Source organism: Miscanthus floridulus, chromosome 10 (genome assembly GCF_019320115.1).
Source record: "Miscanthus floridulus cultivar M001 chromosome 10, ASM1932011v1, whole genome shotgun sequence".
Classification (NCBI taxonomy): Eukaryota; Viridiplantae; Streptophyta; class Magnoliopsida; order Poales; family Poaceae; genus Miscanthus; species Miscanthus floridulus.
Genome location: NC_089589.1, coordinates 130,701,575 through 130,728,857, shown reverse-complemented (window position 1 = coordinate 130,728,857; position 27,283 = coordinate 130,701,575). Strand labels below are relative to the sequence as shown.

The 27,283-nt window shown below is 44.5% G+C and overlaps 1 pseudogene; it reads left to right on the top strand.

The window, feature by feature from the left end:
* The first annotated feature begins 17,594 nt into the window (after positions 1-17,594).
* On the top strand, positions 17,595-20,924 carry LOC136489637 (uncharacterized; annotated as a pseudogene).
* The last annotated feature ends 6,359 nt before the right edge of the window (positions 20,925-27,283 follow it).

Below are 27,283 nucleotides of genomic sequence, written 5' to 3'. Positions count from 1 at the left end.
TCATATGTGATCGATGGGGGTTGTGGCTGCAGTGGAACCTTGGCTGCTAGGAACTTTTGGAGGGCTGCCAACTAATGCTAGTTCTCCTAGCGGTGTCATTAATGTTCGTGGCTCCGTAGATAGTCCTTGCTCCTCTAGTGCCTTCGCAACTAGAGCCTTTACTTGGAGCCCAAGATTAGTCTCCCGGTCTCTGCCATGTTTCTTGTACATGTGCATATCCTCTTTGAATCTATGCTTCTAGGTCATCCTTTTCCCTAGACCCCTGGTGCGGCCTGTGTGCTCCTTGTTTCCCAAGCCACGGCTAAGCTCGTCCCTCTCTCTGGAAGGATTGAATGAGCCCTTCTCCTTGTCTTCAGCATATTTTAGTATCCTTGATATTGCCTCTTGGGTCTCCAGCTTATCAAACTTAAGATTACTACCGAATGATTCTGTACTCCTCGCATATATCAATTCCTTGAACGTACCTTCAAATTTATCACATCGATATTCCCAGCAGCTGCGACCTCTTCGTCCGTCTTCCTAAACTGCTCTTCCTTGGTATAGAAGCCATCGGGGACTAGATGATGGTGGTGTTTGTTCCTCTTCGCTAGCTCGGTGTTATGGGCATTGAGCTCCAATACCTCCGGTGAAGTCTTCTGAGCCACGAGCTCCTCTCATTGACTAGGAGTTATGTTGTTGAACTTGTTGAAGGGAGTTAACCCCTTTTGGATATACTTCTTGTTGAGCTCCGACCTCCACCGTCGGAATGACTCTCCCATAATCCTGAAAGCATTTTTTTACCAGTTCGTGCTTACCCTCTGGAAATCTAAAATTGAGCTTCAGCTGCCTATCCCATAGTTCCTACTTTTTCTTCTCTAGTACCTCTTTCTAGTTAGGGATTGTTGGGTTCAATTTATCTCTTACTAGGGCCCCGATCGCATTACAAAATAATCCTCTTAATTCCTTCGGCTCAAGGATCTCCCCTGCTGGCCCGACCTCTATTATCACATAGCATGTCTTATCTAGATATTGATTTGCTTTTCTATCCCCTTGTTTCCTCTTAGGCTTGGTAGTCATGGTTGTGTCTTGAGGTTGTGGAGTAGAGGCCTCAATGTCCGTCTTTGTGGCTGTCGCCTCTGCTCTCCTTTCCTCTACCCCATCTTGTCCAGCGAGATGTCACGGACGTCGACGTCGTCTTTTCCGAGTTTCAGGAGGGACCTGTATATACGACAAGTCAAAGTGTTAGCAGAGGTAATACAGCCAAAGCTTTAGCAAAATTTACTAGCTAAGGCTTTTTCGCTACCTCCTCATTCGGGTCAAAATCCTTGTCCAAATCTTTCTCTGTTGGCCTCCTTCTAGCTTCACGTGGGAAAGGATCCTCGGGACTTACATATCCCTCTTCTGAGTCCTCATCATCATCATCCTCTTCTTCTTCGCCTTCAGCAGCCTCTCCTGCTCTTCCTTCTGCTCCCCCTTCCTCCTCGTCACACTGCTCCTAAGTAAGCATCACTTCTAGATCCTTTTCTAACTCGTTATCGAACTACTCCTGAGTAAGCTGGTCCTCTAGTGCTTGCTCCTCATATGTTGGCTGCTCATCATGCTCGGGGCATCGGGCTGCACTGTCTGGTGTCTGTGATATTATTTCATGCTTTGTTCTAATAGATGCAAGAAAGTGTGCTTTAGGTACGCGAGAATGTATAAGAAATCAAAAAGGTCTATAAACCAAAGTATTCCTATAAAACAACAATATATCAAAAAAACGAGTAGTAGCAGTAGTAGAGGCCTCAGAAACATGTCAATCATCATCTAATCTTGAACTTGGAGCATCAAGGCATCATAACAGAGAAGAGAGGAGAAGGTAATGTAGGGGCGGCTGCTAATGATGCCAAGTTCCTCACAAGTTCTTGATCATCAGCTCATATTCCATATAATGTATGGACTTGGACAATTTCATCATCGGCAAAACAAAAAAGAGGAGAGGAGAGGGGAGATTTGGCAAAAAAAAGAGGAGAGGAGAGGGGAGATTTGGCAAAAAAACGAGTAGTAGCCAGCAGTAGTAGTAGCAGAGAGAAGAGTAGCAGCAGTACATGGAGTAGAGTAGTAGTACATAGAGCAGAGTAGTATAGTGGATAGAGTAGAGTAGTAGATAGAGCATAACTAGCACCACCAGCCACCAACATAACCATATAAGAGTACTAGAGTAATAGAGTAGAGTAGTCGTAGGAGTAAGTGTAGCAGTAGGGGTAGAGTAGTAGAGTAGAGTAGAGTAGTAGAGAGCATCAACCAGCACTAGTAGCTAGCACTAGCAGTATAAGAAAAAATTGACAGCACCAGCACCAGCAGCTAGCACCAGCAGCTAGTAGTACTAGTAGAGTAGGAGGAGGAGACAATATGAGTAGTGTAGAGTAGTAGAAGTAGAGTAGCAGTATAGTAGACAGTAGGAGTAGTGTAGAGTAGGATTAGCAGTAGAGTACTAGTAAAGGTCATTTAAAAACAATAGTAGTAAAGGAGTAGTAAGACAGCAGTAGTAAAGGTCAGATTTGATCAACACAGCAGCCAGCAGTTAGTAGCTAGAAGTAGCAAGTAGTAGTAGTAAGTAGAAAGTAGTAGAGTAGAGTAAGTGTAGCAGTAGAGTGGTAGTAGTAGAGTAAGAGAAGCGGCCACTTAGGAGTAGTAGTAGGAGCATCATTGAAAGAAGAGCAGCAGTAGGAGTAGCAAGTAGAAGTAGGAGAAGCCAGCAAGTAGTAGGAGCAACGGCAGGAGTAAGTGTAGCAAGTAGAAGTAGGAGCAGCCAACTTATAAGATAATAAATTAATAAAACTTCGCATACTTTATCATGTAATGCAATGTAATTCCTATTCAATGGAATGTCAAACAATGCGCAAAGCAGCGCATTTGCTGCCAGATTCATCCACACATGGGGATGCAACCATCGACTGGAGGACAGTTCGCAGGCAAAATTTCACTAGTCTTGTCCACTCCACCCCAGCAGAAATGGTCATCACATCATAGGACAAACATTACAAAACCATTGGATTGGACTAGAGTAGCATTAAAAAAACATGGCATGTATTCGAAGCAGCAGCATCACAAATTATTTGGATCACACAGCCAGATCAGTTCATTCCCAGTAAAAGGAAAGAAAGAAAAATGTAGACAACATTCAGTTTATTTATTGTATAAAGAGTTGGCAGACTATATAGCAAAACTACCCCCCCAAGGCTGGTGCCTACCTGTTGCATAGGGGCGTGCTTGCCATGTTCCACCCTCATCAGTAACAAGCCTCCCTCAGCACAATCCCTCAAAACTCAATGGAACAAAACTATGACTCAGTTCAGTGCGATATCAACAGAGGAGCAGGCAAAAAAACAACCAGTAGTAGATAGAGCAGCAGCAGGCAAAAATCTAGTGAACCAGTGAACTTAGTGCTGCAGGCAGCCCCATTAGTAGGCAAAAATGACATATGCTCAGTTGAAACATAATAGAGGCATCATAGGCGGTAACAATCATAGAAAATGACATATGCTCAGTGCCAGGTTAAAAAATGGCATCATTGGTAGTGGTACATGCTACTAGGGTACATCACAGGCATCACAGGCAGCTAGGGTGGTTCATCACAGGCAGCACAGGCAACAAGAAGATGGGGCACGAAAAACTGTTCTAGGCATCACAGGGAGTTGCTGTGAAATATTTCTCAATGCAAGGGCTGCCCTGCAGGCTAGTTGCATCTGCATGCAGCAGGCAGCAGCCATGGCCCATGATATATATGTGGAAGGAATAATATGATGGATAGGTGTACCAGCAGCAAAAGAGCTAGTTAGCAGGGAATGAAGAGCATATATGAACATGATGATGCAGAGCAGTAGCATCCATCTCATATCATTGCAAACATGAGCAGTGGTAGTTCATGATGAAGAAAGGAACCAGTGCTAGATGGATGGATCGAAGATAGATAGATGCAGATCGATGAAAGCAAGTATAAGATGTTGATAAGATGAGGGTTAGTTCAATCGATTTGCCTTAGATTTAATTGCCTTTTCATTTGACCTTGAACTTGGAGCTTAAGAAACATAGATAGCAACAAACCTCAATTAGATAGTAGAAAACCAAGATCATGACAGGCATGAAACCATGAGAGACATCCAGCCCAACCATCAGATTATCACAACCGCCCAGCTATTGCTTGGGCATGGATGTCTCACATGGTTCGATGACAGCCATGAGAAGCATAAGCAGAAGATAGAAGAAACAATGCTCTAGTACCTCACAAGTCCAAGGTCATCAATGTGCATAATCCATTACTCAACTAGCACTGTTATCTTCATAGGCATGAAAAGGATCTCTCAATTGTATCAGCCTCAGTAAAAAAAATGGTGGACATCATAGGCACAAAAAAATGCAGGCCTCAGCTAACTGCAAACTAACTTATGATCATCTTGCAAGCTAACTGCAATCATCCTAGGTGGCAAATAAGAACATAAATTGCTGAGGCAAGTTCATGGCTGCCATAGAAGCGTGGGACACATCCATCCCAGCCCTCCGGTAGGCATGCCTACAACAGTTGCTTGGGAATGGACATATCCCACAGTTTGATGACAGAGATAAGAAAACACAAGAAGACAATAAAGCAGCAACATGAAGAATACCCACAGCCACCTTAGATTGCTATAGTTTGCATCATCGGCCAAATGATGCGAGTAGGGCAACCAAACACAAGCGAATGCACCAAAGGATGCGGGATGGGCCATATGACGGTCTGGTTCAGGCAACCAATCATGCCCTACATCCACAAGATATGATGTATGGCTGTCCATTATTATTGTTACAAAGTTTCAGCATCTCCTAGCACACGGTGTTTTAAAAAAATTGCGAAAGAAGCTAGACCACAGTTCTAAAATACAACACACACACTTCATTCCCATATATATAACAAAACTTGAAAACCGCACAACTGACAACAATGCCTTTTAAGTAAGTCTTTGAAAGTTTAGTCCAGGAAGCATAATAGATTAATTAGATCACCATGGAAAAGTTTTAACTTGTTTGAACTTTCAAGCTACAAGATAAAACAATCCTAAGCAAACTAGTTAAAACACATTTGGCTTGGCAACACTTATCAACTAAATATTTTGTCATTTCATCTAAACTGCAGGTGTTGGTAATTAGAAATAGAAGCACACATCAACTGGTTAAGTTGCCGTGACCAAAATTGCAGGTAAGCACCCATCCTATTTTTAGATAAAGACCCCACAGAACGAATAAACAGCAAGGCCAATAGCAATTAAGAAAATCACTTGCAAAGGTGCAGCAAATGTCTCAATGGGACAGCAGGACAGCCATGGCCTATGGCTTGAGAGAAGCCATGGGATCAGGCTCAAGGACAATTTCCGAAGGGGCTTTGATCTGGATGAGGACAAAAGGGGGTACTAGTGGTAAAGGATGGCAAGGGCACTGGGTCACTAGTAGAGAGAACCACTCCCATCAATAATAATTAGTTATGGGCTCACAAAACTTTAATGACCATGAAACAATGGTAAGAAGGGAAAATGTCCTCATCCTAACACATGGGAATCGACCATGCCCATTCTAAGACCTCATTCTCTTCCCAATCCCTCAATTCACTAAGCATCCATTAGACACAATCCAAATGTCACCCGATAAGTTACCTTGTGCAGTCAGCCAGTCAATCAAAACGCACAGAAAGGACAAAGGTAACAAGAAACCAATAATTGTCTATATTGCTAGTCAGTTTCCAACCACATGGTAGAGCTGTCCATGTTTGCTATTTGCTAGTCCTGAAGGCTGTAGTGTCTTTCATCACTACTAACATAAGTAGTAATGGTTATGTTGTAATGGAACTTATGATGCTCTGAACCAACTTTAGAATACATGAAAATGGGAACAGTCAAGAAACGTATTATCAACGAGCAAACTATTGCATAGTTAAGGCTAAAAAATAGGGCAGTTAAGCGGCTATAAAATTTGAGGGCACATGCAAATCTAGAAAAGGATATCTGAAAAATTAACAACAGACAATGGGGATAACTCATACAAGATCAAGTGAAGAAATTACAAATAACAATAATAAAAGAAGCAAGTCTGTTTACCTCTAGATGGAAACAATTCAAAAAGAGGGGAATCCCAACGATTACGCCAATCTAGCTTCTCAAATCTCCTTACAAGATCTTCAAAAAATATCTCCACGAAGTTTCTTAGTCTCCCGCTGTAACAAAGAGAAATGGTTTTCCTACAGAAACAAAAAGGACCCTTTTAAGCGATTAACCCTTGTAATAATCATTACAAATAAGAATAAGTGCATGACGAGGTACTCAAAGACAACTGTTTTGAATATTGAAAATGTAAAGAGAAAAGCAGCAAGACGAAGACATGTGAAGTGCAATCCATGCAAACACAGTGCACAGAAGAACTATTTTTAGGTTAGCGGTTTCAACTACCAAATTGAAATCTGCAGTCCTATAGTATTAGGTTCAGCTAAAACATTGCAGAGCACATAACAACAACGATGCCTTTTAGTCCCAACTCCCAAACTGGGATCACAGTGAGAACAATCCGCATCATGCATACAAAAAAGAGTATTAGATATGTAGCTCCTGGCTCTTAAATCATAGACAAATTTTCTGTAACCCCACTCTCTGAAAGAGTTATGAGTAGGTTCTATCGAATAATGCATTAGAATGGTCCTCCAAACTAGATAATGGATAGTTCAGTGCAAACAAGACATGTAGCTGGAACAATGACAATTAGTAGTTTCATATGGTTGCGGATCAGCAGAACAAAATAATCCTCCTATACATCTAGGAGTTCAAGAACCCCAAAAAGACAAGTCTCAGTCTACATCAACAATAATGGATGATGAGATGAACAAAACATTAAATAACAAGTTGAGCCAATGAGCACAATCAGCAAGGCATCTTGAAGTTTAGAGGAATATTGTATATCCTACTCATTAGATATAATATTTTTCTAGTACCCATTGTATTTCATGGAATATTGTAAAGTGATCTCAAAATATGACATCTATGAGACTATGCTGTGCATCTTAGATTATAGGTGCATTCTCTAGCAATGGTACACTGGATATGTGCAAGGTTGACAATGGAGGAGAAGGGGTTGGAGCTTACCTACAAGGACGCCACGGCGCACCGGCACCAGGGCCACCGGCGGAGGGAGAGCGCATGGGCACCAGGGCACTAGGACCACCTGGGGGAGGGAGCGTGGACACCGGAGTGCACGGGTACCAGAGCCACAGGGGGAGGGAGCAGGGACGCCGGGGCACACCAACACCGGTGCCGTCGACGGAGGGAGCGTGGACACCGGAGCGCACGGCGGTGGAAACCCTTGTCGCCGGGGGGGAATGGTGGCACGCAGGGCTGGAAACGGACTGGGGGTTGAAGGTGGATCGGGGGAGGTAGGGCACGGAGGCGGCAGAGGTAGGGCACAGAGGCGTCGCTAGGGTTCCGCAGCGGGTCTCAGCGGCGGAGGGAGCCAAGGAAGACGGAGCCAAGGAAGCTCGGGGGAGGACTACCAGAGCGCACGGCCGGGTGCGCATGGGCCGGCGGAGGTGAGAGGAAGAGGCGCTACGGCACGGAGATGGTGGCGGCGGTGGCGGGTTTGTCCGCCTGACGACTCAGAAATTTTTTGACCTCCCGCGGGCTCTGGTTTATATACCGGAGGGCATTTGTAGGGGTAGCTCCTGAGTTAGCCGCCCCTACAAATCGATTTTTAGGGGCGGTTCCTGAGTTATCCGCCCCTACAAATATTTTTCAATTTATTTTAATCACTAATTCTGTAATTCATTCATATATAAAGAACACAATGTAAATTTATATATTAGTTTGTTTATTATTCTATATATATATATATATATAAATATTTGTATATATAAACAATTTTATTATATATACAGATATAATTTTATATTTTCTTCTTTACAAAAATGAAATTTTAAAAATTTAAAATTTGAATTTCAAAATAACTAATAGAATTTTAGGGCACTAAATGACCTCAAATGAAAATTTTGTAAACATCAAAGTTGTAGAACTCATCAAGATGTACAACTTATATTTTGGACATCTTTTCATTTGACCAAATTTGAACAGTTGAAATTTTGAATTTCAATAAATGATAACTTTAAACAAGATTTTGAAACCTTAAATGATTTCAACTATAAAAGTCGTGAACATAAAAGTTGTTGAACTCATCACTATCTATAACTTTTATTTTGGTCACTTCTTCATGTGACAAAGTATTAGTAAACATTGTTCAGAAATTCACATGTGACTCATAGTTTCATGAACTATACGAGAGACATATTGATTTATGAACAATGTTTACTATCACTTTGTCAGTTGAAGAAATGACCAAAATAAAAGTTGTAGATCTTGATGAGTTATACAACTTTGGTATTCATCACTTTTTCAGTTGAAATCATTTAATGGTTGAAAATCTCGTTAGAACTTGTCATTTTTTAAAATTTGAAAATTTGAACTGCTCAAACTTTATCAAATGAAAAGAATGACCAAATGAACATAGTAACTTGATAGGAAATGATTTTAGAAAATTTTAGGAAAAAATCATCATATTTGGAGTTAGTATGAGGGAGAAAGACTAGTTACAAATTTTACCCAGAGATTAAAAAGAAAAATCACAACTATTCATGATGATCAATGATGAACAAGTGTGATTTCTCTTTTTAATCTATGGTTGAAACTTGTAACTAGTTTTTCTCCCTCATACTAACTCCAAATGTGATGGTTTTTTTTCCTAAAATTTTCTAAAATCATGCTCTATCATTTTAGTCTAGTCATCTATCTTTGTCATTAATTTTGGACAATTCAAATTTTCAATTTCAGAAAATGACAACTTCAAACCTGATTTTCAACCATTAAATGATTTCAGCTGTAAAGGTGATGAATACCAAAGTTGTAGAACTCATCAAGATGTACAACTTATATTTTGGTCATCTTTTCAGTTGACAAAATTTGAACAGTTTAAATTTTGAATTTCAATAAATGACAACTTCCAACAATATTTTGAAACCTTCAATGATTTCGAATAAGAAAGTCATGAACATAAAAGTTGTTGAACACATTACTATCTACAACTTTTATTTTGATCATCTTTTCATTTGACTAAATTTGAACAGTTCAAATTTTGAATTTTAATAAATGGCAACTTTCAACAAGATTTTGAAACCTTAAATCATTTCAACTAGAAATGTCATGAACATAAAAGTTGTTGAACTCATCACTATCTACAACTTTTATTTTGATCATTTCTTCATGTGACAAAGTATTAGTAAACATTGTTCATAAATCCACATATCACTCGTAGTTTCATAAACTATACGAGAGGCATGTTAATTTGTGAACAATGTTTACTATCATTTTATCAGATGAAGAAATGATCAAAATAAAAGTTTTAGATCTTGATGAGTTATACAACTTTGGTATTTATCACTTTTTTAGCCGAAATCATTTGGTGTTTCAAAATCTTGTTAGAACTTGTCATCTTTTTAAATTTGAAAATTTGAATTGTTCAAACTTTGTCAAACGAAAAGAATGACCAAATCAAAACAGTAACTTGATAGGGCATGATTTTAGAAAATTTTAGGAAAAAAATTATCACATTTGGAGTTAGCATGAGGGAGAAATACTAGTTGCAAATATTGGGACAACATTATTGGCACCACCTTCGTCGTTACCATCCCAACCACCAGCATCACCACCTTGTTCATTGCCAAACTCAGGATCCATTCGTATTCGTGCATCAAGCTCTGCTAAATATTGGGACAGGGATTCTAGGGTTTCGTCGTCGTATTCCTCCTCATCCTCATCGTTAACAATAACCGTTTCACCATGATAAATCCACACTGTGTAGTCCTCAACAAATCCTCACATAAGCAAATGTGATATGATGATAGTCACATCTGTCCATGCCATATGGTTCTTGAAATCTTTACAGGGACAAATAATTGTATCCTTATTCTCTGTCAACGTCATTGCATGCTTCTTTGCGGCTTCAATAAATTTATCCACCTCTTCGCGGAAACCTGCCTTGAACCTTAACGAACCATACATCCAAGAGTTCCTGTACTCCACCTTTTACAACAACAACAAAACAAACATTGTATATACTTCAGATATATATGAATATAAATCAAATATAATTACATGAAGCATACAAACACACCATGGTAGAGGAAAATTAATTAATGGCCCATTTATCCATAAATAATTAAAATACATATTTGTTGATTACAATAAACAATTTCAAAGACAACAATTAGCAACAATTATAATTTACCCAATATCTTTCATGCAAACCCTAGTCCAATTTCATCAAACATAAATTTACAAAAATAAAATTAATAAAAAAACAAAACCCTAGATCTAGATCTACATGCACATGAAACATCCATAAAACTAACTAATTGTTCACTAAAATCAAGAAACATGGACCAAATAAGGGTATGATCTTGTTCCCCTACCTAATTTACCCAAGTATATTCAAAACTTGGGTCTAATTTGCTTCATAAGTAGCTCAAGCACCATAGAAGAGAGAAAAGAAAAACTCTAACTACTCACTAACCAACCATTAAAACTTCAAAAAAGTGTGGAATAGAATATTCTTACCTTCTACAACCTCTCCACCAAAGGATTTGAGACTAAAACCTTCCCCCCTTAGTAGAGCAATTTTTGGGAGGTGCCCAAGGCCTCCCTGCCTTTCTTTCATGGGTTGGAGTGAGTGACCCGAGGAGAAAGAAGGTGCTGCAGTTTTTTTATATGTGGGTCATTTGTAGGGGTGGCTGGTGATTGAGCCGCCTCTACAAATTAGAGGTATTTATATGTGGGGCATTTGTAGGGGCGGCTCAATCACCAGCCACCCCTACAAATAGCAACACTGGGGGCGGCTGGTGAGTGAGCCGCCCCTACAAATCCGACCCATTTGTAGGAGCGGCTCGAATCACCAGCCGCCCCTGCTGTGCCATTTGTAGGGGCGGCAGGTCTTGTGGCTCCCGAGCACGCCACTGTAGGGGCGGCTCCATCACCAGCCGCCCCTACAAAAAATTTGTCCCGTTGCTACAAACCGTTTTTCACGTAGTGTAGGTTTTAAATGACTATTTATGCAGTCATGGTACTTAAGAGGGTAAATTAGGACCGATGGTTAAAAAAGTGTGAAAATGGTGTTAATAAAATATAGAATGTTGGGGGGATGCCCTCGACGCGTCACCCCATCTCAGCTTCAACCACGGCGGGAACCTGCTCCACCCTCTCCCTTGCATCCGAGAAAACTCCTGGGAACCCTCGAACCCTCGCCTGGACCTTCGACCACCGGTATAGCCTCAGGGGGGAGGCAAAAGCTCCCAAATACTTTTGACAGGACAATCACATTTATCCTTGCCAGTGCCCCTAGCGAGGGGCGCCTCGCCTTTTTACCTTTGTAGGTTCAGGGAAGACTCGCAGAATCGACTGGCCTGAAGAACCCTAACAACCTTCCTGGGAGTGCCATCTTTGACTAACGGGGGAAGGTGCTCTCCTCAAACAGAACTTGACGGTGTTAGTTGGGTGGTTGGAATCGTGGAGTTAAAATGCCTGTTGTACCCCCATGTACTTGTAAAAGAACTCTGGCCCTACCGAGTGAAAATGTAATTCCACCTTTCCCCGGGTATAACCTGTAAAATCCTGGCGGGCACAACAGTAACAGATGATGAATTAATGGCAGTTTACTCCTATATTTATTGTTCTCCTTCATCAAACCTTCGCTCCCGTCCATTTCTTACATTCGGCCTGTTTCAACTTTTCCTGTGGGACACCCTCGGCCTCCACCTAGCTACGTAGCAGCAAAGGTCTGGAGGCAGAGCGAAGCCCCCACATAGAACAATAGCACTGAACTTGACGATTAAAAAGTATGTATCAATCGACAAGCCTAAGGCCTGTATTAATGGCATCATAAGAATAGGGCTACAAGAAGTGACACAATAGTTTAAGCTAATGGTTTCCCAAAATTCATCAGCCCGTTCGCTTGTTCGTTTCAGCCGAGGCTTATTAGACATGGTACAGTGTTTTTCTCTCACAATAAATCAGCCGTACAAATCAGCACAAGCGGCTTATAGACCAGTAGAACAGGCCGATTGAGGATACAAAGAGGTGCCATGCAAATGGGGCAAAAATGTGTAGATATGGATGAAAACACATATAGATTAGTAAGTTATAAGTTTATCACAACTAGTAGATAAGACTATAGAGTATATATTGTTTTTGGAATGTCAACAGGGGGATTACTCCTCACCTGAATATATATTATATAGCCCAAAATGGCTCATTATATGTTTTACAAACGTTTAGGATGGAACAACAACAACACCAAAATGCCCAAGCACCAGGGTGACAGAACCACAAATACACAAGCGAATGCAAGGACTGCCATGCGCAAGGCACAAGAGCTCTTTGACGATGGCCCCACGGAGGTGAATGATGCCAAAATGTAATCATCATCAGCCAAGCAGAAGCTTGGCAAGGCTTTCGCCCAAGCCTTGCGCCGACGGGGACCTGCATTGATCAGGCCGATCCACAAGAAGTAGCAACTAGAGGTTCTTCAGTGACGCCTTAAAGAAGGAAATCTCGTCGCTGGCCTAGACTTGATCGGGGCTGAGCTTTCGCCTAGAACCTTTGCCAGTGCTCCCGTTGACCCGCCTGTGATGGAGTGAGGCGCACATCGGCAAGCGTCCAGGCTTGGACGAAGGGGGTAGGTGCCGGCCGCCGCCACCCCGCGCGGAGGCATTCCCGGACAAGCCCGCGACGGTGGGAGGCACGCACTAGCAACGCTAGGTGGACAGGGGGGGTCGCCGGCCACGGCCACGCCGTACAGAGCCATTTCAGGACTCGCCCGCGATGGTGAGAGGAGCGCACCAGCAAGCTTCCACGCCTGGATGGATAGAGGGGAGCGACTGTCGGCTGCTACCACACCTCACGGAGCTGAATCTGGACTCGCCCGCAGCGATGGGAGGCATGCACCGGCAAGCGTTCGCACCTAGACCGAGGGGGGTGATGGTCGCTGCCACACCCACGTGGAGCCGTTCTCGGACTCGCTTGTGATGGTGGGAGGCGTGCACCGGCAACTGTCCACACCTAGACCAAGAGGGAGGGAGCCAGCCGCTGCCACACCCTACGGAGCCATTCCCAGACACGCCCCTCATGGTGGGAAGTGGCTATCGTCCTGACCTAGATGGAGGGGGAGGGAGGTGCCGGCCGCTGCCACACCGCACGGACCGTTCTCGGACTCACCCGTGATAGCGGGAGGCACGCACCGGCAATCGTCCGCGCCACACTAGGGTAGTGGCATCGACGCCATGATCATCGAAGGGGGTGGGGTGGGGGGTGTCGGGGACGCGACCGCGTCTGCTCGTGGTGTGCCATGCTAGGGGAGTTGCACCTGCCGCCACATAGGGACGACAAGGGGGCGTGATGCGACCGCGGCGAGTCGCGTGCGCCGCAGCTGGGAGAAGAGGTGCAGGCGCCGCCACACGAGGATGACAGGCCTTGGTCCAGGTCGAGGGAGGGCGCCGGTTGCCGCCACATGGGGACAGCAGACCCCGTCGGGGCCAGCGCCGGCGCTCGCATGTCGCCGCCTGCCGCGCCCAGGCGTCCGTGCCCGCCTGCGCATCTGGGGCGGGGTGCGCCGGATCCAGACCTGGAGGACACGGATCCGGCCCCTCACGGGTCTTCAAGCTTGCCGACAGCCAGCCAAGATGCCGATCGAGAAGCAAAGCTCAACCTGGGAATAGTAGAGGAGAGGAGAGAGGAGGGCGGCGGGGAGAAGCGCTCCTCCGAGCGGCGCGCAGCCAGCCGGCCAAGCGTACGCCCGAGGTGGATCTCCGGCACACCGGCGAGAAACTAGCTCAGCACTCCCAGTGCCCACCAGGTGCGCCCTTCATAGATTCGGGTCATGCTCGAGAACCTCGCCGCCGCCGTCCTTGGGAGCTGCACGGGCATCCCGGTGGCTGCCTCCAGTGGCGGCAAGGCGCAGCGGCGAGGGAGAGGGGCTGCGGCAGCTAGGATGGGGGGCTCGTCGCCCATGGCTCCATTCACGTGAACAGTACCCACATGAGTGGGCAGCCAGCCAGCCAACAGCCAGCCGAACACGCTTAGGATTGCTGCTTGGCAGGCTGCCAGGCCACGACCCAAACATACAGCAAGTGCTAGCAGTGATAGGTGGTATGGAGCCCAATGGAGGCAGAGGAAGGACTGAACCTGCGTGGTGTGAATGGCTGACGCCTTGTTTAGTGCCTGTTTAGTTTTTAAAATTTTGCAAAATTTTTCAAGATTTCTCATGACGCATGCATGAAGCATTAAATATAAATAAAAAATAAAACTAATTACACAGTTTAGACGAAATTCACGAGATGAATCTTTTAAGCCTAATTAGACTATGATTGGACACTAATTGCCAAATAAGAACGAAAGTACTACAGTATCATTTCCTAAAAAAATTCGCCAACTAAACAAGGCAGTTTTAAAAAGTTTTCCCAAAAAGTGCTACAGTAGCCATCACATCGAATCTTGCGATACGTGTATGGAGCATTAAATGTAGACGAAAAAAACTAATTGCACAATTTAGTTGAAAAATCGCGAGATGAACGTTTTGAGCCTAATTAGTCCATAATTGAATACTAATTGCCAAATAAAAACGAAAATGCTACAGTAGCCAAATTCCCAAATTTCACCCAACTAAATGTTGCCTTGTTTAGTTGGCGAATTTTTTTGGGAAATGGCACTGTAGCACTTTCGTTGTTATTTGTCAATTAGTGTCCAATTATAGTATAATTAGGCTTGAAAGATTCGTCTCGTGAATTTCGTCTAAACTGTATAATTAGTTTTATTTTTTATTTATATTTAATGCTTTATGCATGCGTTCAAAGATTCGATGTGACGGAGAATCTTAACAAAATTTTGCAAACTAAACACTACCGCAGCCTGAATGCTGAAGCACGGGTTGGCTGGTGTCAGGGAGAGAGAGAAAGCTCAGAGGAGTGACCCGTGACTCCCAGTCAGTCGTCGGCGTACGGGCTTGCCGCGTTTTGTTTTATGAACAGCTACCGCGTTTTTCACTGTGACTGAGTCTGTGTGTTTAGTTCGTGAATTTTGGGAATTTGGTTATGGTAGTATTTTCATTGTATTTGGCAATTAGTATTTAATTATGGATTAATTAGGCTCAAAACGTTTGTCTCGCAATTTTCAACCAAACTATGTAATTAGTTTTTTTCATCTACATTTAATGCTCCATGCATGTATCGCAAGATTTGATGTGATGACCACTATAGCATTTTTTGGAAAACTTTTTGGGAACTAAACAAGCACCGAACGATCTATGTGCCTTTTTGACAGTGAAGAGAACCGGGGTCCATTTGTCTGCGTAGCGTGCTAAGGGGCTGTTTGGTTCCTACAGTAACTCCTAAAATTTCTATCACATCGAATGTTTGGACATATGCATAGAGTATTAAATATAGATTAATTATGAAACTAATTGCATAACTTGTGACTAATTTGCGAGACGAATCTTTTAAGCCTAATTAGTCTATGATTTGACAACATGATGCTACCGTAATATATGTGCTAATGATAGATTAATTAGGCTTAAAAAATTCGTTTTAGAAATTAACCTCCATCTATGTATTTGGTTTTGTAATTAGTTTATATTTAATGCTTCTTATTAGTATATAAACATTCGATTTGATATTAATTTTAGAAGCGACTGAATAACAAACACCTAATGTTGCTAGCAACGGAGTTCTAATTTTTGTGGCCCGCATCGTCGTGTGAACTGCTGGACCAATACTCGGCCGCCGTTGGTGTTGGACTCGGAAATGACGCATGTATCTACAACTAACAGTTCCACGGATAAACAACAGACGGCGCGGCAACGCCCCGTGCCATGATTTCCCAGTGGATTTCGGACCTGTTTTATTCCAAGCTCCTAAAACTTTAGCTCTTAAAAATTTTAGGCAATCTTTTAAAAAAAATGTTTGGTTCTACCTCCTAAAACTAACTAAAGACAATAAATGTAGTGATAAAAGGACCATAGTGCTCTCCCCAATTACCCCTCGCGCTACTCTCTTTCTCCCTCAGCTCCGCACGCCACTCTTTCTCCCTCCGGTCTCCTCCCCACTTCTCAAATGCGGCAGCCACGCCTCACACATGTTCGGCCGCCCCGTGCCATGGTTTTCTAGTGGATTTCGAAATCTAGCAGCCAAGGATTGCTGCCAGGCTATAAGCCAAACACGCACCTAAGTTCTAGCAGTAACAGCTGGTGTGGAGCCCAATGGAGGCTGAGGAAGGACTGAACCAGCGTGGTGTTAGGCCACGTTTAGTTCGCAACCAAATTTCCAAAAAGTGCTACAGTAGCCATCCCATCGAATCTTTCGATATGTGCATGGAGCGTTAAATGTAGACGAAAAAAACTAATTGCACAGTTTGGTTGGAAATCGCGAGACGAACGTTTTGAGCCTAATTAGTCCATGATTGAATACTATTTACCAAATAAAAACGAAAATGCTACCGTAGCCAAATTCCTAAATTTCGTCCAACTAAACATAGCCTTAGTGCTGAAACAGAGGCTGGCCGGTGGCAGGGGGAGAGAGAGCTTAAGACGAGACGACGACGACCCGTGACCGGCAGTCAGTCGTCGGAGTACGGCCTTGCCTCCTGTTGCTTGATGAATCCGTGCAGGGGTAGCTGGCTGGCGATCGTTTGCATTGCATCTCGTGTGAACGCTGGGAGAAAGAAGTTGTTGGCACGCAAAATTAATCCGCGCAAATAACTATCATATTTTCACAACGACGAGTGATTACTTTCCGAACAAAACAATAAAGGATCCTCGCTTTCGTGGGGAACCGACCATTTTTTAGCGCAAAACGGTAAAGATGAACCAATCCCCAGGTAGCTAGAGTTCGGCAAGATTACGAACTACTATGCTAGAAAAAAGTAGATGTATTTTTGTGTTTGTCGATTGATCAGGCAATCAGCCGTGCCCCACACAAAATATATATAGAGTGCCTGGTCTACGGCAATAGAGGAGTCCTATATACATATACGTACAAGATTAATTATCCCTTGTACAAGCCTAGTAGAATATTCCTATTCCTAACTGATCTGATCATACGGATCTGATATGTCTCAGAGTCCGATTGGAACTTTCCGTGTTAGACCAGCCAAGGACAAATAAGGCCCGTTTAGATTGCCAAAAATTTTGGCCCAGCCCAAAAAATTTTGGCTTTGGGCTTTTTGAAACTAAACGGCAGCAAAAAAATTTTGGATCTGTACTGGTCATGGGTGTTCGGCCTGTTCGGATTGGGAGGCGTGAAGGCTGCCTGGTACCCCGCACCCACCCCGTTATCCATTCATCACGCGCGGCCGACACTGCCCCTCTATCCCTCGCTCTCATCCACTCTCCAACCCTAGCCCCCCGCCACCGGTCACTCCCTCCCACCTTTGCTGATCTCCCGCCATCCGAACGCCGCCGCGCAGATCCACGCGCGACACCTCTAGATCCACCCCGTCGGAGTCCGAATCGAGGACCACTTCGCGCGTTCGGTGATGGAAGGACACGACGGCGACGACTTCAACGGCGCAGGCTACAATGGCGACCACGGCATCGACGGCGCCGGCCAAGGCAACGACGCGCGCACCAGGGATTTCCTGGCGCCCGGAAATCCCTGGGGCCATGCCGGCGGTAGCCGCCTCTTCCCCGACGCGGCGCAAACCATCTCAGGTTCTAGCAGATTCAACCAGTCCCGGATGGGGTTGGAGTCGCTGGATCTCAACGCCGGCGAGGAATGGCCACAGATGCAGGCCTACGCGGGCTACATTCGGGGGGACAACGAGGTCCCCCCCATGGCTCCCACCCCCATCCGCGTGACTTCCCGCAACATTGCGCGCAACGTTGGGTCCAACACTTGCATCGCCGGCGGAGGAACATCTGTTGCAGGCGGCATGGGTGCAACATCCGTTGGAGGCGCCTTCGTCCCTCCTCTATCTCCTCCACGGGGAGGTGCTGGTGGCCGTCGCAGGGGCCGCAGTGCGCGTGTACGCGGGCCGGGGCCAGCCATGCTTGATGACAACTTCAACGACGACGACAACACTCACGGCCCACGAGGCTCGGTACAAATTCCAGTCCCTTTCTCCTTGATCTTCTGTTTACTAGTAGATCTGGTTAGCTACATGCATGTGTCTAGGGTGCTATATGTATTATTTAGTTGATCTTGCTATGAGTTTTGTGTGATACAAATTTCAGCTACTACAGTTGTAGATATTCATTAACCTAGCTTAAGTGTTTACCAAATGGTTTAATCTGTGTAAATGTCGTGAACTGAAACATGCATCGTTTAGGCTATGAAACACAAGGCCAACTGGACTGTACCGAACACTAAGAAGTTTTGTGACATATGGTGCCATCAAATTGCCATTGGCAATTGTACCAAGGGAGTCATGAGCAAGACTGGCTGGAGGGACCTCATAAGGAGGTACCAAGCAGCAACAGGTTTGGTCCATGACAGGGAGCAGATTGCTGGTAGGCTAAGGCAGCTGAAGGCCCAATGGGCATTCTGTAACAAGCTCCGCTACGCCTCTGGCTTAGGCCGTAGCGACGATGGAACTGTTGATGCCACTGATGCATGGTGGAAAGCAAATACCAACGTAAATGATCTATCTATCTCTTCTGAGTTTCAGCACTAACTAAGTACAACACTGCATAATTATTGATTTCATATGTCAGGGGCAATCTGATTTGATGAAGTTCAAGAAAGGTTTGCCTGAGTACTTAGATCAAATGGACAAAATGTTTACTGGAAACACAGTAGATGGCTCCACATCTTTTGTTGCTGGTCAAAGTGGTACTATTGATTTGGATGGTGGAAGCTCCGATGAAGAGGCAGGATATGAACAGGAAGACCAGCTGACCCCACTTAGCATTGGGAACAAGAGGGCCAGCAGCACGAGCACCACTGCATCCAGCCCACGCAAGAGGTCCAAGAGCCCAGCTTTGAGGGCAATGGACAACAACATGAGGACACACAATGAAATTGCCAACCGTAGGCTCTTCCTGCTGGAGAGCATGTTTGAGCACAGGAAGCAAGAGGACCAGAATTCACGGTCCGCCCTTAGCCAGAAGATAGACAGGGTCACCCAGATTGCAAAGGAGATGGGTATAAGTGCACAGACTCCAACTTTGTTCAGGGGCCTGTACAAGATCATCCACAATGAAAGTGATATGGACTTCTTCCTTGCCAACGGCCCTGAAGAAAGGATGATCATCATCGAGCAAGCTGCGCCGGTCGACCCATAGACCATCTTATCTTATTTCGTCTATTAGTTGAAGTTCATGTCGTAATGGTGTCCTCAAACAATGTCGGCCATGTCCTATGTCATATGAACTAAGTCTGTACTGCATGAATGTGTGTTTCAACTAAAATGTAGTAATGTTTGCTGAACTTCAAGTATGGTGACCATTTGAACTTTGTGATGCATGGGTGACAGTGAATGGCAAATGTCAGTGAACATAGTCATGCATGACATGATTTGTAATGTGACTCATGACTGACTGTACTCTTTGTTTGTTTGGACAGGTTGATGTTGTACAAGAAGCAGCAACCCATTGTGTAGACCCTTGGGATGTTTTACAAGAGATGATGATGGCTGAGCTAGAGGATGCTGAAGATGATGATGCTTTTATCTATGGTATGTACCAGTATGCCTTGCACATTGACAAGCATTTGAATAGGGCTGAGTATAGGCAACCTGCCATGACTGGTTTGGAATGGGTACAGAGGAAGCTTGGGGATAGCAAGGCCTGTTTTAGCATGTTTAGAATGAGTCCACCTATGTTCCATACACTGCATGATCTTTTAGTACAATCATATGGGCTAACATCTAGTGCTAAGTCCACCTCGGTTGAGGCTCTAGGGATGTTTCTTTGGATGCTTGGGGCACCACAGTCTTTTAGGCAAGCTGAGGACAGATTTGAGAGGTCACTGGGGACTGTCTCCAACATGTTAAACAAAGTTTTGAAGTGTATGGTCAAGCTTGCTGCTGACATTATTAAGCCTCTCGACCCACAATTTAGTACAATGCATCCTAGACTCAGGAACCCTAGGTTCTATCCCTACTTCAAGGATTGCATAGGGGGTATAGATGGGACTCATGTACCTTGTGTGGTGCCCAATGATAAGTTTGTGCAGCACTTGTGCCGCAAGGGCATGACTACACAAAATGTCATGGCTGTCTGTGACTTTGACATGAGATTTACATTTGTTCTTGCTGGTTGGCCGGGGTCTGTACATGACATGAGAGTATTCAATGATGGAACAACAACATACAGCCATGTCTTTCCACATCCACCTGCAGGTACACACCTATCTGATAGCACATTTGGGTCCTTGTTGTTCAACTACATGAATGTAATTTTTTTTTGCTGATGTAGGGAAATATTACCTTGTGGACTCCGGATACCCTAACCGGCTTGGTTACCTTGCCCCTTACAAGGGAACTAAGTACCATCTTCAGGAGTATCGAGATGCCCCAGAACCCCAAGGTAAAGAGGAGACCTTCAATTATGCACATTCATGTCTTCGGAATGTCATTGAAAGGTCATTTGGAGTTTTGAAAATGAGGTGGCGCATCTTGCATCAGATCCCTTCTTATGCACCTCATAAACAAAGCCAAATCATAGTTGCATGTTGTGCTCTACATAATTTCATTAGGATAAGTGGCATAGGGGATAGACACTTTGCAAGGTGTGACCGTGATGATAACTATGTGCCGCGAGAAGCGTCTGAGAATCAGCCTGAACCCGAGGAAGTTGAGGATGAGTCTGATCTGATGAATGAATTTCGTGATTCGATTGCTTATGCTCTGCTAAACCGTTCGTGACAGTTTTGTGTGTTTGAGCTCATGTATGTGTATTGCATATGTACAGTTACGACAGTATAGTTTTGTGGATGAATCATACATGATTATATTGTTAATTACACATGTTGTGTCATTTTGACGAAACATGCATGCTGTTGCATGAGAGACAACAACATGCATGCATTTGAAGCTTCCAGGTTTTGTGTGTTTGGTCACTGCATGCATGTGTTTGCATGTTGCATGGCATTAATGGTGCAGCTGCCAGGTTTTGGGAATGCCATCCAAAAATTTTTGGCAACTAAACACCAAACCCAAAAAAAATTGGATGTCAGTTTTTTGGCAAAAACCTGCTGCTGTCAGGTTTTTGGCTTAGGCCAAAATTTTTTGTCATCTAAACGGGGCCTAACTAATAGATGCAAAATCCTTTTCCGTTCCCTTCCTCTGAGATCTCTCTTGCTTGCTTTCTCCAACACGAATGCTCCAGTATATATCTATCAAAATGACGCCTGATTGCACATGCATATTTCTGATCGTACTCCTTCACCAGCGCCTACAGCTTGATGTCAAACTGCCACCAGCCAGCACTTGCCAATCCAGAAGAATGTCCTTTTGCTCCTCTTGCATGCTGCTGCTAGACTAGCTAACAAATTCATCAGAATACTTGTCAGCGACCGATTTATTTTGCTCAAACATTAAATCGGCCAATGGAAATATTGCAGTAGCCTATGAACAGAACATTGCCAAAAACCAAATTTCATGATAAACCCGGGGCATCCAAATTATGCTATCAACAGAAGTGTGTGGTGTTAGTGCTAGAGCAGGGTGGGGCAGTGGCAAAGGGCCATTTTTTAAAAAAGTTTCTCACAAATAGACCCATGGCGGAAAGAATTCAGAAAATGAATCCTTAGCTCGGCGCGATTGATGCTGGCGCCGAGCTAGGCACCAGCGTCTCTAGCGCCGAGCTCCTGGGCACGGTGGATGGCCTGCTAAGGGGCTCGGCGCCGTAGATCTTGGTGCCGAGTTCGGCGCCAGAGTGACTGGCGCCGAGCTCCCTGCATTTAACCCCGGCCCAACCTTCCTCCCCGAGCGTTCTTCCTCTTCTTTCTCCTCCCTCTCGGGTTTTTCTCTCCCCACTTCACCCTACCTCACAAATCGTCATATTGGACCTTGAAAACCTTGATTTGATCCATAGATCTTCGAGAGCAAGGTATCCTCGCTCCCCTCCTAGTTTTTTTTCGCATCGATTCGGTATATATTAGTCGGATTTTTTAACCTAAGAATCGTCATCACTTAGGGTTTCATTGTATCCCTCAATATATGTATTATACAACCATAGGTTGATGCCAAGGCGTGGAAAAAGCTAGCAAACCTAGGCGCATGTAGTTATGTTATGGGTTCATTGTTGTGGATCAAATGAGAAACCATATGTTTAGGGTTTAATGTTAACTGCTTTCGGTTCTTAGAACGAGATTGGTTGTATTGTAGTTATGGTTCTCATTGATATTTATTTGTGATGTTTTGATTTATGTTTGTTAAATTACATCTGTTTTTTTAGATGCAAGAAATATTTCAGGAGGAGTTTTGGCGAAAACGGGGTCGTCCTCGAGAATTATACCTCGACGCGTCTAGCAAAGATGCCCCCGTCCCTCCTGACCTCCCTGTCCGAAACTGTGACTGTGGTTTCCCAGCCCATGTTTTTCAATCGAAACATCCGGACACCGCGGCACGTTGCTTCTACACATGCAGCCGGTTTAATGTAAGAAATTGTTTGCACTATCCTTTTTCTTTATTTGTGTAAGTATGCTACTAATATTTTGTTGGAATCTCGTTGTGTAGGACCATGAGTGGTGCTTTTTCTTTCAGTGGATCGATGGTGCAGACAAGTTTGATCCTAGGTACCTCTTTTTCGACGATTGGTTTAGAGGGAGACATCCACGTGAGCACTTCAAGCGGTGGGTTCCACCCCCGCCCTAACCCTCCGTCAATGATGGCTAAGGAGAAGCACCTAGCCGTAGTTAGATGACTCGAGGAACCTCCTCTGTGCGATTGCGGAGATCGAGCTATGATAAACCCTGGGAATACGTTGGAGTTTGTGTGTCCAAACAAGCATGAAGTAAGTGCAAAGTGTATGTGTTGAAATCTTGAGCTATATGTGTTCATGTACTAATGTCTCATTATTTAGGTGTTTTCAATGGCGAAGTGTCGTTTCAAGGAGTGGTTGTATGGTCCTAAGAACCAATGGCCGGAAGAACCATGGAGGGTTACGGAAAAGAAGAAAGAAAAGGTAATCTACAAAGCACCTCCTGTCATGTGCGAATGTGTTGTAAAATCCAACTATGGCCTAGTCCCTTCGGAGCTTGGAATAGGCCATTATTGCGGCCATATGATTGAGTATGATGAGGTTCGTTATTTTTCTGGTAAACATGAAATCATATTTTGTTTCTTTTGCTAAGACATATATGATATAATATTTCTTTTGAACAGAGCACTAGGAAATGCAGTTGGGAATGTTATGATGGTCAAGCTAAGTTCTTGGATGAACTAAAGAAGAGACAACTAATTGCACGAAAGAGGGGATATGGACCTGACTATGTCAACCTATTCGTTAAACATCACAAAGAAAAGATGCGTGAGTTTGCTAGACAGCGCGGTATTTGTAACCCGATCGACGTTGGGCTTAACAAATGGGGATTGGAGGGGCGAATGACGTTAGACGAGGAAAGGGCAAGGAATGAGGCAAGGGAGGAGACAAGAGTACAGATGCAGGTCTTAAACGAGCATATTGCTACATTATGTGTCAGTGAGTGCTTGAAAACCTTTTATTTCGTTGCCTGATTTTAAATGTAATATAATCGCGTTGCTAACTGATTGTATTTTATACATGAAGGGATTGGTTGCAGCAAGGAACATGCCACAGAGGTGGCTCGTGCAAGGCATGAGGAGAAGAAGTTAGATGAGCATAGATCGTGAGCTGGTCGCACCGTTCAATCACCGATTGTGTTGACTGATGAGGGGGATGAGGATGAGGATGACACTGCAGACTGAGTGAGCTCATTGCTCTAGCAGAGGCGGGCATGCAGGCATAGGAGGCTGAGGATGACACTAGCAGACTTAGCGAGCTCATCGCTCTAGCAGAGGCAGGCATGCAGGCGTAGGAGGCTGAGGACGACACTGGCAGACTGAGCGAGCTCATCGCTCTAGCAGAGGCGGGCTTACAGGCGGAGGAGGATGACGACGCGTTCTTCGCTCAGGCCGTAGCGGCCGCAGATGAAGCGGAGGCTGCTTACTATAGGCGACAGGCAGGTCAGAGCAATGCAGGTGAGCCTAGCCACAGCAACAGGGTTGTAGTTGAGGACTGGTACTCAGATGATGAGTTGCTTACTCAGTATGTTTTAGACTGAGGATTTGGAAGTGCATTTGCCCCTATGTCTACTGTCGGCACGTAGTTCTAGTATTAATATGTTGTGTAATGTGGCATAGTATTGAACTTTTCATTATGTGGTTGTTTTCATTATCTATGGTCTTAAAATTTCGCTTAATGATACGAACGTATTGAAATGTGAACACGTGCTGCAAAAAAAAACCTAACAACGTACGGCATTATATAAATCAACACATGAAACACATCAAATGGCATGTGACTACATGTACCGAACCTGGGTACAGAGTTTCCTTTGACTAAACCTAACATGCCTTAGGTAATTAAACCTAACATGCCTTAGGTAATTAAACCTTGGTACATGTGAAAAAGATAAAGTCATCATAGTAGTGTGGCCACATAGCAAATTGTGTTGAACCTTCTCCATAGTAGCCTCCCGTTGTTGTTGTTGGTGGTGGTGGGGGTGACGGGGGAGCATCCACAGTTGCCACATAGCAAATTGTTGTTGTCTGTGTACTACATTTGTGCCTTTGTAGAAGTGTAGTATGATTAATGTTTCACGGGAAAAATTCGCAAGAGTTTCCCTTGTTTTAGGAGCATCCACAGTTACAAACACAGACATCAATATATATTCCAAACATTTAATCATCCAAGGAGCATAATGCAACCACAACGAACATCACAACCAACATAATATGTCCTGCACAGTCCAAATAGTCCACAATGTCCATACAGTCCCAAATAGTTACAGAAAAGTAAATTCAAAATCCATTATAGTTCATACTAACAGCTACCACATCCCTCACTGCCTCCTACTCTTGCCCTTACCCTTGTGACCCAGAGCGCTGGTACCTGGAGTGTAAGGGTCACGCGGACGGCGTCGCCTAGTGCATAGAGGCGGTGTAGGATGAGTCGAGGGAGCGTCATGGAGCTGAGAGGGGTCAAGCTCCTCGTGCCTCTTGTCCACGTCATTGTCGTCGTCGTCCTCGTCCCTGTCACCTGTAGCTACTTAGCTAGAGGAACCCAAGCCTCCTCTGCCTGCGGAAGGAACATACACATCTCGCGTCGTGTCTGTCCTACAACCACAATGCCCAGCCGCACGGCATAGACGACATGACAGCCTCTGTTGTACAAAACTATGTCAACTGAAAGAATCTAACGTATTAATGATATGTTTGAAAGAATATTTTAAATCTTATGTCCAGGAAGCCAAGTATGTAGTCGTCACTGACTCTCAGCCGAATGCGCTCAATCTCTTCAACTGAGCACTTGAGTGTATTGCCCTGCAACAAAGTTCTCAGTGATAATACTTCTGAACAGATAGCAATAGGTTTGGTTTTCTTTTGTACAAGAATCTAACGTATTATAAGGGTGATACGGATCGAAGGTGGCACTAACTAAAATAGATAACTCCTAATGTCGGTCCAAGAACGCCTAATGTATTGTTATGCAACTTAACGTACATAAATAATGAAATTGGCTTACCAGTCTATCCAAGATCGGTCCCACCTCCACCTACCTTCCTGCATGAGTCGACTGGACGTACGCCGTGTCTTCATCGTTGAAGGACTCAATGTCGGCATAGTCAGCTTCGGTCCACTGTACCCTTAGCCTGCAACGTGTCGCATGCTGGTACCAAGCTTGGTACCGCCTAAACTCATGGTTTGTGTGCGGCTCGTTGTTGTCGTCCACGTTATTGTGCATATCCTCCCATTCCTCAATGAAGTACTGGTGGTGCCTCTCCCAGTCAAAAATCTTCTTGTTCCTCTGACGATCCAACCTGCACGTATGTCATCGTTACTTGAATCCATGTATGTGTCACCATATTAATAGAAATGGACCATCATCATGAGACATTTGAAATATCAAAACACTTACTTGTGTAAGTCAACGCCAGTCGAGAATAGAGCCGTAGGCCAAAGCTATCTCACTCCAAATTGGCGTGCAACCCTATCTGGTAGGTGGAACTCGACAGCATAGAAGCAGATTAGAGGGCACCTCATCATATAGAAGTCGTCGTCGGCCCCACACACGTTGCTCAGCTGAAAAGGAAGTGTGTCCTCTCCACCATACGGCTCCCACTCCACCTGCAACATGTCCAAACAAGATGTTAGATGGTATACTAATCCTTTTCAAAGCAACATGGAAAATAAAATTTACTTACACTAGACGCCATCAGCGTGTCTAGCTCGTTCGTGAATTCATTGTACGCCCGGTCTAACCTCGTGTGCGAAACCCTGACCTGGTCCCAAAGGTACGCCCATGTCAGCTGGTGACTTGGAGGCTAACCTTGGAACCACTCACGACGAGCCAGAACCTCTGGATGGCCAACTGGAAGACGAGCCCACATCCACAGCTATAATAGGTACATGCATCCACCAAGTGACTGGTTGGACAAAGACCAACGACGCCCCTCACACAGCTGCCAGGATAGAAAACACAAGACTGCAGAGCCCCAGCTATACTGACCCACCTGGTCCCAGTCACTTAGGCAGTGGATCCACATCCAAGAGGCACTGTCACCCGTGGCGTCGGGAAAGAGAACGAAGGCAAATGGGTGTAGGATCCACGCCCGACAGTACTACCCAAATGTCTCCTCGGGGCACTGTGCGAACTCTTCATGTAGCTAGGAGATGGGAACTCCAGAAGTGCGAGCCCCTTGACTGGGTTGCCGTGAATCCTTACGCCTAGCATCTTTAGATAGTCCTGGAGTGAGACTATCATCTCCCCGAAAGGTAGGTGGAAGCTGTGAGTCTCCGGCCGCCACCTATATTAAAGACAAAGCAAGATTACTTGTCAAAAAGTCAATCGCATGAACAAATGACCATGAATGGAGGCAATGATTAACTTTAATACCTGTCAGCCAATGCAGTTATGGCCGATGAGTTAAACTTGGGCAACCCACGATGAACCTAAAAAGAGATGACATCCAGGCCAGCTCTTTACAGGAAAGGAGTGTACCTGTCATCATACCGCATGTCCAAGAACCCACTATGGGTTC